The sequence below is a fragment of the Theropithecus gelada genome, chromosome 4 (genome assembly GCF_003255815.1).
Source record: "Theropithecus gelada isolate Dixy chromosome 4, Tgel_1.0, whole genome shotgun sequence".
Lineage (NCBI taxonomy): Eukaryota > Metazoa > Chordata > Mammalia > Primates > Cercopithecidae > Theropithecus > Theropithecus gelada.
In genome coordinates this window covers 3247176-3264277 of record NC_037671.1, presented here as the reverse complement: position 1 = coordinate 3264277, position 17102 = coordinate 3247176, and the positions used below count along the sequence as shown (strand labels likewise).

Genomic DNA, 17102 nt, shown 5'->3' with positions numbered 1-17102 from the left:
TGGTTTTTATTGTATAGTGTTCACATATAGTGATGCCAAAAGTCTAAAAACCGGGATCATTAAATTAGCCACAGTTACTTAATGTGACCACAGTTACTGAATTTGCTGAGCTCACAGTCATGGCAGTCATGCAAGCCTTTATTCCTCCTGTGCTTTTCCGTACACACACTTTTCTGTGCCCAAACCACATTCAGTTCATACCCTCAAAGTACATCCTTTTAAAGTCTAAGGCAGATTCTATCAGTATCTTACTTAAAATGCTTACAGTATCTTCTCATAATAGTAAAACCTGGGAAGCTGTGCTGTGCCAACCTCTGCCCTGGCAGCCTGCCCACTGCCCCAGTGCTCCGCCCCACAGCCCCTCTCCAGCTGGACTCAACCTCTGCCTTTTTGAAAAGCTCATCCTTCTAAAATATAAATTGAACCCTTTCAATCCCCTGCTGAAAATCCTTCAGGGAGGCTCATTCTCCCGGAAGCTAACCCCAGACTTCTCGACAAGGTGGCGTCCCCACAGCTACCAGATTCCACGGAAGCTCAAGTTCCTGGTGTGAAATGGTGTCATATTTGCATGTAACCTACGCGCATCTTCCTGTATGCTTTAAATCATTTCTAGATTGCTTCTAACACCTAATGCAATGCCAGTGCGTTGTGAATCATTGTTATACTGTATTGTTTAGGGAATGATGACAAGGAAAAAAGTTCGTACATGTTCAGTACAGATGCAACCACCGGTTTTTCCCTGGGAATATTTTCTATTCATGGTTGGTTGGCTCCACAGATGCAGAAGCCACCATTGGGGAGGCCACAAATGCAGAGGCCACAGATGCAGAGGGCCAGCAGTACTCCCTGTGCTTGCTCAGAGTTACCTCCCTCTCCACGGGCTCCCCCAGGCAGCCGGCAGGCTGGGTGCTTCATGCACTGTGAACCCTGTGCCTAGTCCCTCTCACCTCTGCCCCCTCTCCTAACCTCTCCTGCCCTTCCAGGCCCTGTGTCCTCTGGAAGCTCACCCAGCCCATCCCCTGCATGTCTCCAGGTCGTGTTGGCCTCTACCTCTATCCATGGTGCTCCCAGAGCAGTTCCTACAACTCCCTGTGCCCACAGGACATGTGTTGTCGTTATTTCCCTCCTTGCTGGACAGCCTCAGCCCCTCAGCACAGGCCATCGTTTGGGTCTCTTGCTCTCAGAGATTTTAGCACAGTGCAGTTTCTGGCACTCAGCTGATGCTGCGTGTGTGTTTGTGGAGTGAATGAAGACTGGCAGTTTTCTGTAATAATCTACCATCTTTCTAAATGTGCTGCTCCTTCTCTTCCAAGTGTTTGCCGTATGCTTTTGCCTGATTTTTCTCAAAATTTTTTTCGGTAGGAAAGTGCGTCATACGGTGTGCTAGTTTCCACTGTTCTTCTGATTCACTTTTTAATAAACAGTCCACAGTGGACATTCATATTTGCCGAATTAAAATGAGTTAGAGTACTCATTTTCTTGTCCTTTGTGAATTCTCATATGGTAGTTGTGTGCACTTTCTAAATTTCAGCAAGTGCATTTCAATTAAAATGCAACCGTCAGGCACATCTAACACATCATCAGTTCCATCTGTTCAACTCTTCAAACTCTTACTGAACAATGTGCATCACCGTGCAAAAAGTAATACATTGTTCGGTAATAGTTCAGATGAATTTGTTAAAGTTCATATCTTCCCCTATGATTAGCGTGTAAGTACATTAACTGTTTACACATCTAACACATCAGCAGTTCTATCTGTCTAATTATTTAAACTATTACCGAACTATTGTTGGGTAATGGTTTAAATGAATTTTGTTAAAGTTCATATCTTTTCCTGTGATTCGCATGTAAGGACATTAACTGTTCACTCTGAAATCATTCTTCTCTTATTTGGTTGTGTTCAAGGCTATTAAATCATTTGTGGTATTTCTTTGAGAATATTAAATCATTTGTGGTATTTCTTTGAGAATATTAAATCATTTGTGGTATTTCTTTGAGAATATTAAATCATTTGTGGTATTTCTCTGAGAATAGAGAAAAAACGATGGCACAGCCACTCTGAGTTTCCTGCGCTCCAGTGATTACTATAAAAATGGAGAGCAGGCCGCCAGTCTCAGTCTCAACAAAGTGGTTCTCCTCTGTCGTCACTGAAATCTTGGAATGTTACTGAGAAAGAGGATTTATTTGCCCCGATGCAGAGGAAGACTTTTCTTGGCCAGCCCTGTCTCGGACCTGCTGCTTTTTAGCGTCTGCCGAACACCGGCCGGGGCCGTCGAAGTTGTCTGCAGGTGGAGGGCAGGCCTTTCCCATCCACCCGCCCCAAGGTGTCTTGGGAAAATAGACATCTCTGAAGGCCCGTTCCCTGAAGGGCGGCGTTAGGTCACAGTACTTCAGTGCAGGGGCTGCTGGCCATCGTCACGTGGCTGTGTATCCTGTGGCACTTCAGCGAGCACTAACCAGGGCGCGGGGGGCGGTCAGCGGCAGGCAGTGCCAGACTCCCGGGGATCCGGTTTCTGCTGCATCCAGTGAATTTCCAAGTCCTCACTGGATTTATTTAAGGTACCCAGAGTCCTTTCTCTATGACCTTCATGTTTTCAAGCCATAACATTGAACTAGTGCAAGCCTCTGTTGTGAATTAGGATCAGAGCCTAAATGTAATCCTGAGATTGATCTTAATAAGAGTCTGTAACCTCAGATAATCTTCAAAACAAAATTAAGATTCTTCTGGCTGTGTGACATTGAGTGGTGAGGCTTTTTTTTTTTTTAAACATAACTTCGTTTTTTGGTTTTGTTTTTTTCTTAAGATAAACTTTCATAAGCAAATGACACATAACACCATACTGTCAGCAATTTGTTGACTCTTTCTCAGATGCCAAAAACACGTAGAAGTTGTCGGTGCTCGTTTCACTTTTATAAGCTCTATTTAGTTCTGTTCTTTGTGTAGTTTTGACTTCATGATTACTAACTGAACCTCAGCCTTGCATAGTCATATAGTGATTTTTAGTTTGTTTAAAGCTGACTTAAGTTGAGACCTGGTGTAAAGTGAACAACCAAAATAGTTTGACTATTAATCTTCCAAAATAATTTCAATTAACAACTTTAGTATTATCTTCAGAGTTTTCTTCTTCAGAAACTGAATTTTGCAAATCATATGGGTAACTGATTACTTATTGCTGTAGTTACCAATAAATTTAGTTCCGATACTGTATGTAGTGATTAAAAAAAAAATCCAGTTGATTAATTTCATGATTCAAGAAGAGATACCGTTAAAGCCATAGCTATGTTTTTTAAAATCTTACCGTTGGATATTTAAATTGGTGTCACCTCTTTATTTGTGTATATGTCAGTAAAGATTATTCTGGTTAGTTCTGAGTCACAGAACTGCTGTTAAGATTTTAATTGTTCTGTTATCCACAATTATTAAGAGTTCTTAGTATTTGAATTTTATAAATGTTAAATAAATTAAGAATACTGTTGGTCTTTATTTACAAATACACATTGAAGTTCATGTGTCTTTGAAACATTAAATAAGAAAAAAGTATTTCTTTAAGTTTCTCTTAAATACTGGTTTTAACTGTTTTTTCTGTCAAATAGTCATAAAAATTTAAATTAATATATATTATTTAAAGGTGTTTACTAAGTGAATTTAAACTTAATCATTTTCTATAGGTAAATAGTGAACTGATTTTTAATTCAAGTGCTCTTATATTAATTATAGTAATTGAAATTGGGAAGGGGAAAACTTTACATAATTTGTGACATGAGTATGTCTAGGACCATTCTAAAACTAACAGCGGAGTTGGTTGCTTGCATGTATGATGCGTATAACCTAGAGTAGAGTGACCTCCCACCCCTCAGATGCGCCAGAGCACAGGCTTGGGGCGCACAGTTAGTTCCGTCAGCGAGCGAGGCTTGTGTGTTGTCCGAGCAGTATGCCAAGCAGCACATTCCAGCAAATTGAAGAGAAAGAAAATGTAAATCTAATTATGGAGACAGAGGCGGAAGCACAGCTCTTCTCAAGTCCATGTTTGTTGAATTTTAAGATCTCTGCCTTTTGGAATGTGTCTTGCAGATGTTTTCACTGAATTTTACGAGAGACATTGTGCAATCAGGTTATCTCTTGCATCCTGTAACTTAAATCATTCAAAGCTCAGGTCCAGTGTAGAATTTCTAGAGAATAAGAAAAATGCTACAAGAATGGAGATAAGGAGAAATTGTAATTTTTGTTTGATTTTCAGAAAATGCGGAAACTACAGACAGACCTCAAAGTTTAATGTAGCTCTCTGAGAAAATGGATCATTAAAATGTTTTGGGGTCCCTATAAAATAAGTTGTATGTTACATGTATATGTGAATTTATACATGCATATATGCCTTACACATGCGTTTATACACACACGTTACTATGTACATGTTTAGTGACGTAGTCAGCATTGATCGCCCTTATACCTTGTACATGGCAGAGGGCTTTGCGTAAATCACCTGATTTAATCTGTATAACGACACTTCAAGGAGTAAGCAGTATTTTTTTTCTCATTTTATAGATGAAGTCATTGAGCACAAAGAGCTTAAGTGACTTGCTCAAGGTCATGTAGCTAGGAAGTGGTGGGGTAGGGGTTCCAAGTTCAAATCCAGGCAGCCCTTAATTTTAGGCATTGTGCTGTGTTGCTAGACAGCAAACAGCCTCTATTAGAAATCCACAAAGAAAAAGGTAGATATGCTGGTAGAATAGACGCAAGTTCATGAAATTCACAAAAAAACTAATACAGCCAATAAAATATAAAAATAGGATAAAATTAATCAATTCTCAAAGAATGTAATTTAAAATACCGTTAGGGTATCATTTTGTTAAAACCCTCTGGATTGACAAATATTGTAAAGCTTGATAATACCTGCTTTTTGGCAAAGGTACAAAGAAACAAACTATTCCATCATCTTTCTAGCAGTGTAAATTGGCCCAGCTGTACACATACACGTGTGTGTGTGTGTGTATGCACACATATATATGTATAGAATTTACTTAGAAGTTTTGTTTCTAAGAATTTATCTTAAGGAAAGTTTTACAGAAGTAAGTAAAGAATTATGTGCAGTGATATTTATTGAAGCATTTTTTTAATATATGCAGAATCTGAAAAACTACCTGAATGCCCATTAATAATGAATTGGCTAAATAATGTATTATATATCTAAACAAATACTATGCTTTCTTTATAATGGATGAGACGGATAATGGGGGGACTGTCCATATATTGGTAGAAAATGTTGGTTAAGGAAACATGCATTCATTCTTTCCTCGTTTTTATTGAAAAAGACAGTGTGTCAATTTCATATGTACAATTTGACATGCATAAACATATCTTGAAAGGGGGTAGGAAGGAGCATGCTAGAAAACTTTAATTTTCTACTTTAAAATTTTGTTTTTAAAAATATTGGGGAGGAATAGATGTATTTTTATTTTTAAAAAAGAAATTTCTATATTTTAAAGAAATGAAAAACTTCATGGAGACAGCATGCCACAGAGAACAGGCACATACAATACTCACTCGTTTTCTTCTTGGACACACACTTGGTGTGACAGAAAAATGGCGTACGTGCTGAATTTAGGTTTCAGCAAGTCATTTGACAGTTCTTCCTGATATTTTCAGGAATCCCAGTTGCTGACTTATAACCATCATGTCTTCATGTCAGTCTAGAGGAAAGCCTTTAGTCATTGCAAGAACACTCATTGAACGATGTTCAACATTATGTTAGACATTTGAAAATGGAATACATTCCACTTTGGCTAAATTTATGAAGAAAAACCTAATAAAGTTAGCTTAGTAGTAGCACTATCTTACACTTAAAAAGTTCTACAATGCCTTTATGTAAGCCCGTGATTGAACTATCCTAAAATTAATGACAAAATGCAGCATGTTTTCTTAATCAGAACTGCCACAGAATAAAAAGTACAACCTTCAGAGGAATTTTGGTTTCAGTAATAGAGGAAGAACTTATCAGACTAACCCTTCCACAGTTAAAAATTGAACTCTACACAGAATATAGAAACCAGCTGTGAGAAGCACTGGAGAGCCATCAAAAGCGGACAGACTGGAGGGGGCGCTTGAACCCCTACAGGAGGGGAGCTTGCAGCAGCCAGATCTGAGGGCTGTCCACGACTGCTGCGGCAGGTGCCCGGCACTTCTGCAGAAGGCACAGAGGGGTGCAGCCGGAGAAACACACTAGATGGAAACTTGAATCTAAAGGAAGGAGAAAAAAGTATCAGAAATGGTTGATATGTGGGAAAAATAGAAAAGACAAACTTTCTGGGTTTTGATTTTTCATTTTTTAAAAGATGATTGAATGTAGAAAAATGTCTGTATTTATTACGTTGAATTCACAATCAAAGACCTTTCTTTGTAGAAAATTCCAAGTCCAGATGGTTTTACTGATAAGTTCTATGTAACATTTAAGGAATAAACAATACCGATTTTCTACAGACTTTATCAGAAAATATAATAGGAAGCATATTCAATCTCATTTTATGAAACCTACAAAACCCCAAATCAAAAATATGACAAGAACATTACAACGAAAGAAAATTACGGACTAGTGTTCCTCGTGAACATTGGAACAAAAAATTCTAACAATTATTTTTAGCAGATCAAAGCACTATTGTCCATACGGTGGAACACTAATTCATTATGACCAAGTAGGGTTTATTTCTTTTTTTTAATGTTTGAAATTTTTGTTTTATTTTATTTCCTTTTCCTTTAAGTTCTGGGACACATGTGCAGAGCGTGCAGGTTTGTTCCGTAGATGAAGGTGTGCCATGGTATTTGGTAGTCATGGGACGACCAGAGGCAGGAGCCACGCTGACTTCTTCACAAGATGACACCTCTGCGTAATTACAGTCATTGCCGAGTCTGGTGGTTCTTCCCCGTAATAAATGTCCTAAGGAATGACCAAACAAGGATTCTAAGACATTTTTCTTTCCACTAAACATATATTGCTCTTGCTTTTCTATCAATAAAAAAATAAATCCATAAGCAGAGCTACGCCCTCTGTTTAACGTAATTAAACTTCAAGTTCTCCTCCCTTTGCTGCTTTTTTCAGTTTTGGTTGAAGCATTTAGATAAACTTAAATTGTAATGTCTTAGTTCAGCTCTGCACCCCACCCACACCTTCATACTACCGCAGACATCACCTTCAAATAATAACATTGTATTCGCATTATCAGTTCAGCACAAAATAGAGGTAGTTTTCCATTCCCCATTGAACATTTTTAAAAGGAATTTAGAAAGGTGCATTTTAATCATGTGAGTTAGTGATATCACCAATAAGGTCATTTGAAGCCCGGGTTTCAGTGTTACAGCGAGCTATGACTGCACCACCGCACTCTAGCCTGGGCAACAGGGAGAGACCCTGTCTCAGAAAACAATTTTTTTTAAAGACCTAATTATACTTTGTCACCTGCCAAAATAAACCATACATTCATTGCCCTGTTTAAACTTAGTCTAACCTGAATTCACAGATATGAAAATATACATGTTTGGAACAGCAAGAGTAGAATAAAGTGAAATTAATCTCCTAATATGTATACTCAGTGTCTATGAAATACTTCATGTACAGATAGAAAGGACATTTGTTTTTCATTCATAAAGTCAGCAAATATTACCACGTCTGTTCTATACAAGGCAGTCTCCAAGTCTTCCAAGCTGTTCACATGGCAGTTTCTGACTTCCAGGTTTGAAGCATAAATAGAGAAGCCGACAGTGCTGTGTAGGAGGGAAGCACTGTGTTCTCACTTGACCAAGTTGGTAAGCACTCGTGTTCTTCAGCGTCCGTGGAGCCAGGGTACTCATCTCAGGAGTGTGCCCTGAGTGTTCTCCATTTGAAAGACACCAAACTGGTAGCACTTGGACACACCCCCTTGGCCAGCAGAGGCTCTAAATATCACTTTCTGGATAGCTCCATTCCATCTCTTACCTGTCAGGTTTCTTTATCTTACCTGTCAGATGTAGATTTTCAGATGTTACCTATCAGAACAGATTTTTTTTTTTCCCTATCTGATGTCTTCCTCTCCAGTCTCACACCCTCAAATCCTGCTGAAATATTCTTTCAAAATTCATTTTTGTTCAGGTTTCTTCTTTCCTCACAGTCATGTAATGGTCCCTAGCCTTTGGAGGAAAACAGTTTTAGTACTGGTCATGTGCTGACCTGCTTAGCTCTGAAGCCTCATCTCTTCATACGAGCCGTTCCTGGTCGTCTACACTCAGTCCATACTGGGCCATTGCTAGTCCTCAAAGACCCAGCATTCCCTCTCCCAGATGCCCTCGAGCACACTGCTGCCTTCACGTGACCTTCCTTTCATCCCCTCAGACCTGCCTGAGGCCGGGAGACACTTGCTGCACCATCACTTCACCTGAGCCCAGCCCAGCTCAGCACTCCCCACACACTGTTCTCTGGTCCACCTGTCTGGATGTGAACCCTCCTGCTGGTGTCTCCTCTCTGTATCTGTGACTAGCAAGGCACCTGGCTTGGAGTAAGCATCCAGTAATAGATTTATTCAGTTATTAGTTGATTGGTTAATACCTTGGTAAGGCTTACTCAAGCCATAATGATAGGTGAAAATAACATCAATAAAATACCAAATTTACCCTTGGTAAATTAATAGTTATTTTCAACAGAAAGTCAAATTGAGTCAACTATTTTTTATTCAATAAACGTCAAAAAGAGAACTTTGGTTTATTAATTATTAATTAGGATAAATAACCACAAATAACGTGGACCCCCTCCCGCCCATTTACAGAGAATTCGAGGCCAGGCATGGTAGCTCATATCTGTAATCCCAGCACTTTGGGAGGCTGAGGTAGGTGGATCACTTCACCCCAGGAGTTAGAGACCAGCCTGGGCAACATAGACCCCATCCCGACAAAAAACCACAGAAATTAGCTGGGCATGGTGGCACATACCTGTGGTCCCAGCTATTCAGGAGGCTGAGGTGGGAGGATCACGTGAGCCTGGGAGATGAAGGCATGGTGAGCCAAGATCCCATCACTGCACACCAGCCTGGGTGACAGACTGAGACCATGTCTCAAAAAAAAAAAAGAATTCAAATATTATAAAATACCTGTAACACTGAAGATCTCCTAAATGTAGTTCTACCTTTCTTCTTTATTCTAAAGACTCTTTGAGCCCCACAGAATTTTAAGGGTGCCGTCATGAGCATCATATTCCTAGTGCTGTTCGTTGGGACACTTTAGAATCTGTTTTCATCTCCGAGCGTGGACTGTGGGTGTTGGTGCCCAGTGGGTGGCGGTTTCCCTGTCACCCACCCATCCCTCACAGGGTTCCTGTGTCCTTGTCATTGAGTACTTTGGCACTTTCCGACTTCTGCTTTGATCGAAATGGATACCAACTGAGTGGACTTCATCTCTGAAGAAGAAGCCTAAGTCAATAATCTTTTTTTCTTTACTGAACTCTGATGGAAAACTGTCAGTTCCTAGGACTACTCTTAATTACATTTAAAAAGCTTAGAGGTAGATGTTAATAGTCTTGTATTTAATCTATTTAAAGCAAAAAGCGATTTTACATTTTCTAAAGGAGTATAATTTTCATCAGTCATCTTTTTTTAAAAAAAAAAACACAGTTTCATTAAACTTCCTTGTTTTCAGACATTTTCTTCTCATTTATAAGCTGTTTGATATATTAGAGTCAGTGCTATAAAACCATTTGTACAATGCTTTAGACATTTGGTTATAGTTTCTTGGTCTGCCAAGCATTTTCCAATAAAGCTAGATTTTGGCTCAAATGGTCTTAAATGTGAAATTTATTAACTTCAAGATGACCCATGGCCTACATATTTTCTTCATTGCATGTCTTATCTGCTAAAGTATTTATTATGTATTAAATTGATAGCTATAAACTGTGCTGTTTGGCATCAGGGTGAACTAACATACTATTGTACAAATAAACAGTCCAAGTCATTTAAAAACTTTCAGTTATGGAAATTTTCAGACATATATCCAAACAGAACAGTCTGACAAATCCAGTTGACCTGTTGGCCAACTTCAGCAGCAATCATCCCAGGGCCGATCTTGTTTGCTGTGCCCCTGGGCTCCCCACTACCTCTGAGATCTGTTTTTTTGAAATAAATCCCAGATATTAGATCATTTCATCCATACACACATAAGATAAGGACTGATTTTTTTTTTAAAGAAACATAATCATAATACCATTATTACATCTGGAAAAAGTTAACAGTAATTCCTTAATTTTATCAGATATTTAGTCAGTGTTCAAATTCTCATAGAAGCTTTTTAGACAGTTTGTTCATATCAGGATTCAGTCAAGGTCTACACATTACTTTTGGTTGATATGTCTCTTAATTAAGAAAAATAAACCTCTCTCAAGTCACTGTTGGTGCTCAGCCTGTTACCCACCCATCTTTAGCGGAATAAATTGGGTTCTTTGTTCTGTGGATTTTCTCACATTCTAGATTTTTCAGAGAGCTTCCTCATGGTGTCATTTAACCTGTTCCTCTGTCCCTTGTGTTTCCTGTAAATTTGTGGTTAATAAGGAAGCTGTCAGTTTGAGGTTTGGTTTTGTGTTGTTTACTTCCATCAGGAGATGCCTTGTGTTTGGTTTTCTCTGTTTTTGATGATAAGATTGAAAATTGAGTTCAAGTGTTATTGGCTTGGTATACCTTTAAAAGTTCACCATAAACTTTTCATCTAATGGTTATAGCACCACTGGTAATTGTTTTCATAATCTATTTCTTATTAGAAATTGAAAATAATAATTGTTAGCTGGAACACTAAATAAATTTTTTTCATTAAGCTCTGAAGTACACAGGAGGGGCAGGATAGATGCCTGATTAGTTAGCAGTTTTCAGAATGAGTTGGTTTCCTAGTATTTCTCAAAGGTCATTACTAAGGTATTTTTTATTTTTTGATTACCTTTATGAAGTCATGATGTAAACAAAATTTGATAAGCTTCAATTCATTGTAGTAGGTGTTTTTTTTTTTTAATTTAGTTGTGCCCCCTTTCGGGGAGTCTCTTCAAGTGGGCCCTGGGTCCTGACAGTACAGCCTTGCCGTGGGGTGCCATGTTCCACGCTCATGGTGGTTTTCTTGCCTCAGTAGAATCGGCTGTTGGGAGGAATTGACGGAATATGAAGTATGAACATCTTCCTCTCTTTTATTTCTTTCCACACTGTGTCTCTGTCCACTCCTACCCCCTGGCTTTTTCTAACCCCATAGATCTCGTTCAGTCTCACCCCAAAGCCAGTTCTACAGCTGGATGGGCTGTAGCAGCAACAGTCACGGTACCTGGTGCTTCTCGTAGTCCAGCAGCACCATCACCTCCATTCAGAAGTCATTGCCAGCTGGACCCGCTCCTGCCAGGCAGGCGAGAAAAGCTGCCTCCCTACCCTCGACCAACCGTGGTCTCTCCATCAGTGAGGCACTGGGGAAGGCGCGCGATATTCTGTCATATTCTGTATCTGTACTAGGAACTCTGAGAATTTAGACTTCTTCTAAGGTGCTGTAGAAAGCGTTAGGGATTTTTCTCACTTGACCTGGTTTTGTTTGTCTCATTATAGAGGGACTCTTTCCAAAACTCATTTACACACTTCACAACTGTGCGTCCTGTGGTAAACAGCTAGTGACAGATACTTGCATAGATGCGACTGTCTTGGCATCCTCTTCCCCCATCCCAGCTATTATTTCCTCCTGGTCTTGGCTACATTTGGTGTGAATGTTAGCCCTGAATTTGTTGCTTTTCTTAAACAATTGGGGCGTTGGAAAACCTGCCTTCGTTTTGATCCCTTGGCTTCAGGCCTGCCCTGCAGAGCCAGGGAAGCCTCTGGTGTCTGCACACATGATGACAGAGCTCAGCCAGCTGTGCCCCACGGCTCTGTTGGGCTGGGGCTAGGGGTCCAGTGATGGAACTAGACAAGCTAGCTCTGTGCGCGGGAACATTGAAAGCCGACAGTGAGCGCTGCCGTTTGGATGGTCTTCATATACGCGTAACCTAGCAGCTGTCTTCCCTCCACTCCAGTGCCGCCCCAGGACCAGAGCCTTAGTTCACAGTTAGAAATGTGTATTCTCCTCGCATTAGGAACAAAGATGGCCTGCTGGAACAAAACCACTTGATTAACTTTAATGTCTTTGCACGCTGCAGTAAGGTGAGATTTAATGAAACACTTTCAGGATTGTCTCAGTATTTGGATGGGTGGAGTGCACTGGACTAGTGGAGGGTTATAGACGGTTCCAAATTATTCCTTTGAACTGGAAAACTGTGAAAAATGTTGTGCTTTCCCAGTTATTTATAACATGCATCACAGTAGACAGCTGAGGCTCAGATGATTTCCAAATGTTATAGTTGGACTTCCTAACAAACTAAGTCACCATATGCCTTGGTGGTTTAGTCACTAGTTAACAGAATCTGAGGGATTAAATCACAGTGGTGAACCTAAGGACAGGCAAGTTTCCTAAAGGAAACCCCCGGGAGCCACGCTGTGCTCCCTGCAGACACCCACCAGCTGTGTGTATCTCTCCTTTGTTGTTGGAAATCGTATAGTTACAGTCATTCTGGCTCCTTGCTCCCTCCCAGGACCGCGATGTGCCCTGGCACCCTGGCACCCTGGCACCCTGGAGCCACACGGGCTGCATTCAGCCCTGAACCTGCTGCCTGTGCTCAGGACATCAGGGCATCGGTCCCAGGGTAAGCTTGCCTCCTGCTGTGGTGCTGACATTCTAAGGCCTGTAAAGAGAGCAACAGCGATGACAGGAAGACCAGGGGACAGACAGGGAGGACAGAAGACTGTGTGGACAGGACAGAAAGATGTTAAGACTTGAATTTTTTTTCATATATTTTCATTTACCTTCAATGCCCACGTTTCCTAACCTACCTTCCTGGTTTTGTTTGCCTCTTTGTTTTTTCTTTGTTTCTGGGGTAGGGTGAGGTGCAGTGGGGTGTGAGTGAGTTATAGTTCTTAATTGCCAACCTGGGGCAAGGGAAAAGTAATTCTTAGAGCTCAGCTGAAAAATGTGCCTTCCAAGTGTTCCTGCTGTTATACCATAATAACGTTATAAATTTGTTTCTGGCATGATATTCTATAAAAGCCAAAATCTTTATAGTTTCATCAAGAGCAACATAATTTGAATGCCTTTATTATGGCTAGAACTGAAAGCAGTTTTAAGAACTGTTCGTTCAGAGTGAAGCCACCAGTACCTAACGTTTTCTTTTAAGCTGTTTACATGCACTGATCTGGTCCCTGGCTTCTGGAACTTCGCTGAGAACTTGTCTGCCCTCAGAGGGCCCTGCCTCCCTGGCTCCCTCCTCCCTCCAGGTCCACCCTCCTCCCCTCCTCCTGGGACATCACAGGCCTGACCCAGGGCACCTGCTGGTTCTCTGTCCTTTGGGCTTCTCCCCCACACACCTGCCTGTGGTGTGTGCTCCTCCCCTGGCCTCTGCGTCCCTTGGGCTTCTCTCATAGAGTCTGCCCCAGGTGCGACCCCCTTGGCCTCCCTGGAGCCCTGGAGCAGCTGTGTCTTCACAGCCCTCACCCTGCAGCTCCAAGAAAGCCTCACATGCACACCAGAGGCTCCAAACCACGTGCTCAGGGCATGGGAAGGTGGGAGCAGCACATGGATTTACCCGATAGAATTTGTTAAGAAAGTTAAACCACAGAGCAACTCTCTCTGTTTCCTGTTTTCTGCTCTGAGGTCAGAAATGCCATGTCTGTGACTTTCTCCCAAAACCAGGATAGAACCTTGAAGATAAAAGGTACTTGGTAAATGTTGGGTAATCATCTCCGATTTTCTTAACCACCTTCTCTGAGTAAGCAGCAAAAACGAACCCCAAAATACTCACAGGGCAGCGTAGTAGTAATAAATAGTTACTAGTTATTCTGCACCTTCAAGGTGGAAAAATTTTGAGTGTTTATTGAAATCTACTTGAACATTTCCTAAGAGACCACAGTCTTATCAGCCTGAAAGAGGCTGAGAAGACCTGTCACACCCCTTTCTTTTACAGTCGGAAACTGAGGTCCAGGTGAAACATTATCTAAGCCGTCAGAGAGCATTTGGTTGACAAAACTGCGACTTCTGCCTCTGCCTCTGCCTCCTAACACTTTTCAAAAATACATCATTTTTCAGCAAGCTCATCAATGTGCTTAAACTCTACATTGTATAAAGAGTCTAAAAATAGTACAGTTAGCGTAAAAAGCTCAGTTTGCGGCTAGATTTTTAAGTGTGTGGAGCAAGAAACATCAACAAAGCAGTTTATGCCTATGGGAGCAAATTAAAGACAATGTTATTAAAATCTTTCTATTGCAGAGGATATTTAATGGGGACTTAGATTCTTTTTGGATCAATTTACTTCCATTTTCTCATAATATCACATAGTGATAATCAAAATGTTTGAGTGACAACCAGAGTAAATTCATAAATACAATATATCTGAAACCCCATTTTTCTTTTTTTGAAATTGCTGTCCTTTCTGGTTGCAAATGGTGTGACAGTCTCTGATTACAGTAATAAGGACTTGGAGAATTCTACACAGAATGCACATCACTTTTATCTAGCTTGTGTATGGAAGGAATTTAATAAGAGGTTTTATGAAATCACAAAAGCTGCCTTCATGGACATTAAATATGATGGATATGAAAGAAACGAAATTCTTGTCCTCCACGGTTGGGTTGCATTAATGAAAAGAAAAATTGGTGTGTGCGCTTGGACTTTTTTCCCTTCTCCTTTTCCTCCTTGGTTTGTGCTGTGGGTTCCTTTTTCATATTCTGCTGTAAGGAAAACAGGTTCGGCAGATCGTTTTGTTTCACTGGAGCTGTGCTGCTTGTGGACACCGGGCCGTGGGCAGCAGCACGGCACGTAAACCGTGGGTGACCGCGCCGTGCCCTTGGTACGCCATGTTTGTGGACACCGGGCCGTGGGCAGCAGCACGGCATGTAAACCGTGGGTGACCGCGCCGTGCCCTTGGTACGCCATGTCTGTGGACACTGGGTGGCCCGGCTCTTCCCCGCGGGGACTGGAGCACGCTGAAGATAACACACACGCAGTGACCCAGCTCCATTCCAGCCTGTACCCAGGAGAGGGAGTGTCTATACCCACCAAAAGACAGCAGCAGCTGTTTTCCCAGCCGCTCTGCTGGAAATACCTGAAAACGGGAGCTGGACACACAGAGTCGTGGAGCTGGCCTATTTTGTGGGGTTTAAACATCCATTGTTGAAAATAAAATGCCAGATGACATTTTGCTTTGGTTCATATTGCAAACCTGATGGATTGATTCAGGTATTTCATTTGGTCCATTTTCAAATGAAGATATTTTACAGTTTACTTACTGTTTTCACATAACATTCTTGTATTTTATCTTCACACCAACCGTGTTGGGGTTCGATACCGTTTTCCCCATGTGGCAAATTTTTAAAATTTGGAGAATCAGGAAAGGCTGTGTAACTTGCTCAAGTAAGAGAGCTAGGCCCAACTTTTCATCTCCAATTCTAACTTTATCACTCTTACCCAGAAACATATGTACAGGGCATGGGTCAGAGCATAGGGCTAACAATACGGTGTCGTTTTGTGTATCTTAATATCTGTAAATACAATAGACCCTTGTACAACAGATGGTTGGGGTGCCAACCTCCCATACAGTCTAAAATCTTTGTTTAACTTTTGACACCCCCAAAATGTAACTAGGAGTAGCCTGCTGTTGCCCAGACAACTTACTAATAGCATCAACAGTCTGTTACATATTTTATGTATATAGTGTATTCTGTATTCTTAAGGTAAGCTAGAGAAAAGAAAATACTACTAAGAAAATCACAAGAAAGGAAAATACATTTGCTACTCATGAAGTGGAAGTGGATCATCATAAAGGTTTTCATCCTCGTCGCCTTCACCTTGAGTAGGCTGAGGAGGAAGAGGAGGAAGAGGAGGAAGAGGAGGAAGAGGAGGATCGGGTTGGTTTTGCTGTGTCAGGGGCAGCAGAGGCATGAGAAAACCCACATATGGGTGGGCCCACACAGTTCAAACCCATGTTGTTCATGGACCAACTGGAAACGAGTTTGCAAAGTACTGTGGGCCTTCCTCGGTCCCAGGTGCTGTGAACACTGCTGAGAAGGGGTCAAGGACTACGATCTGGTGGCCCTCCCCTGCTGACAAAAGGACAGTGGCTTCACCCTGAGGAAGAAGACGATGTGTGTTTGTGCACCTTGCCCTTCTGACAAACACTGACCCGTGAGGGAGAGTTTCCAAGTATGGCAAAACTATAATGAACGAGAAAGATCCCAGGAAGAGAAGAGTAAAGGGGTCACACTTATTTTTGGATAAAGGATCTGCACAGCAGTGTACGAGGCACTAAGCAGCCAGTTTGGTGGAGTGAAGCAAGTAAGCATTGATGCTGAAGATGGAAGAACAGATGAGTAATTGCTAATAAAATCTCAAGAGAAATCATAAGCAACGTGGAATTCAGTATTTGAATGAGATTTTCTTAGAAAAAGAAACAAATCTATGAAGTGAGGCACTGTTCCTGCCCTTGCTGCCCTGAGCCTGTGTGCCTCGTTGGTGGCGTCCTTGGAGTGCACTCTAAGCTGGCACTGCAGCTTCAGAAACGCAGGCCCCTGCACCCCTGCAAGTGGGCGGCTTGCCCAGCTTGGGCTGGGTTCAGTGCAGATGTGCCCGTCCGGCCCTCTCTCGGCCTCACACTTCAATGTCATCAGTCCCAACAGGGTGCAAAGCCAGTGCTTTGTTGTTTTAGTCATCTAAACAGATTTGTGGCATGTTCAAAAATTAGTCTTTGAAAAGATATGCATTTCTACCTAGATTTCTTACTCTGTAAATGGGACTTTAAAATCCCAGTTAGCAATTGGCTTTTTAGCAATTGGGTTTTCATAGTTTTGTGTTTTTTTTTATTTTTTTTTTGCCTTCCATTTTATTGTTACTCAAAATTGTTTTGAATTTCAAGGTGTTTTCTTTTTGGAAGGTTTCATGGCTATTTCTTCAATTGCATATGGAACCCTGCATTGAGAATAGGGACTATACCCTGTTACTTCTTTCCTGTGCTCCACGGTAACGACTGCAGTCAAAGGCATGCCGTAGCCACGCG

The 17102-nt window shown here is 41.2% G+C and overlaps 1 protein-coding gene across 2 annotated transcripts in view; it reads left to right on the top strand.

Moving 5' to 3' along the window:
- EXOC2 (exocyst complex component 2) overlaps positions 1-17102 on the top strand; it is a 203884-nt gene that overhangs the window by 162662 nt on the left and 24120 nt on the right. The window lies entirely within an intron of this gene.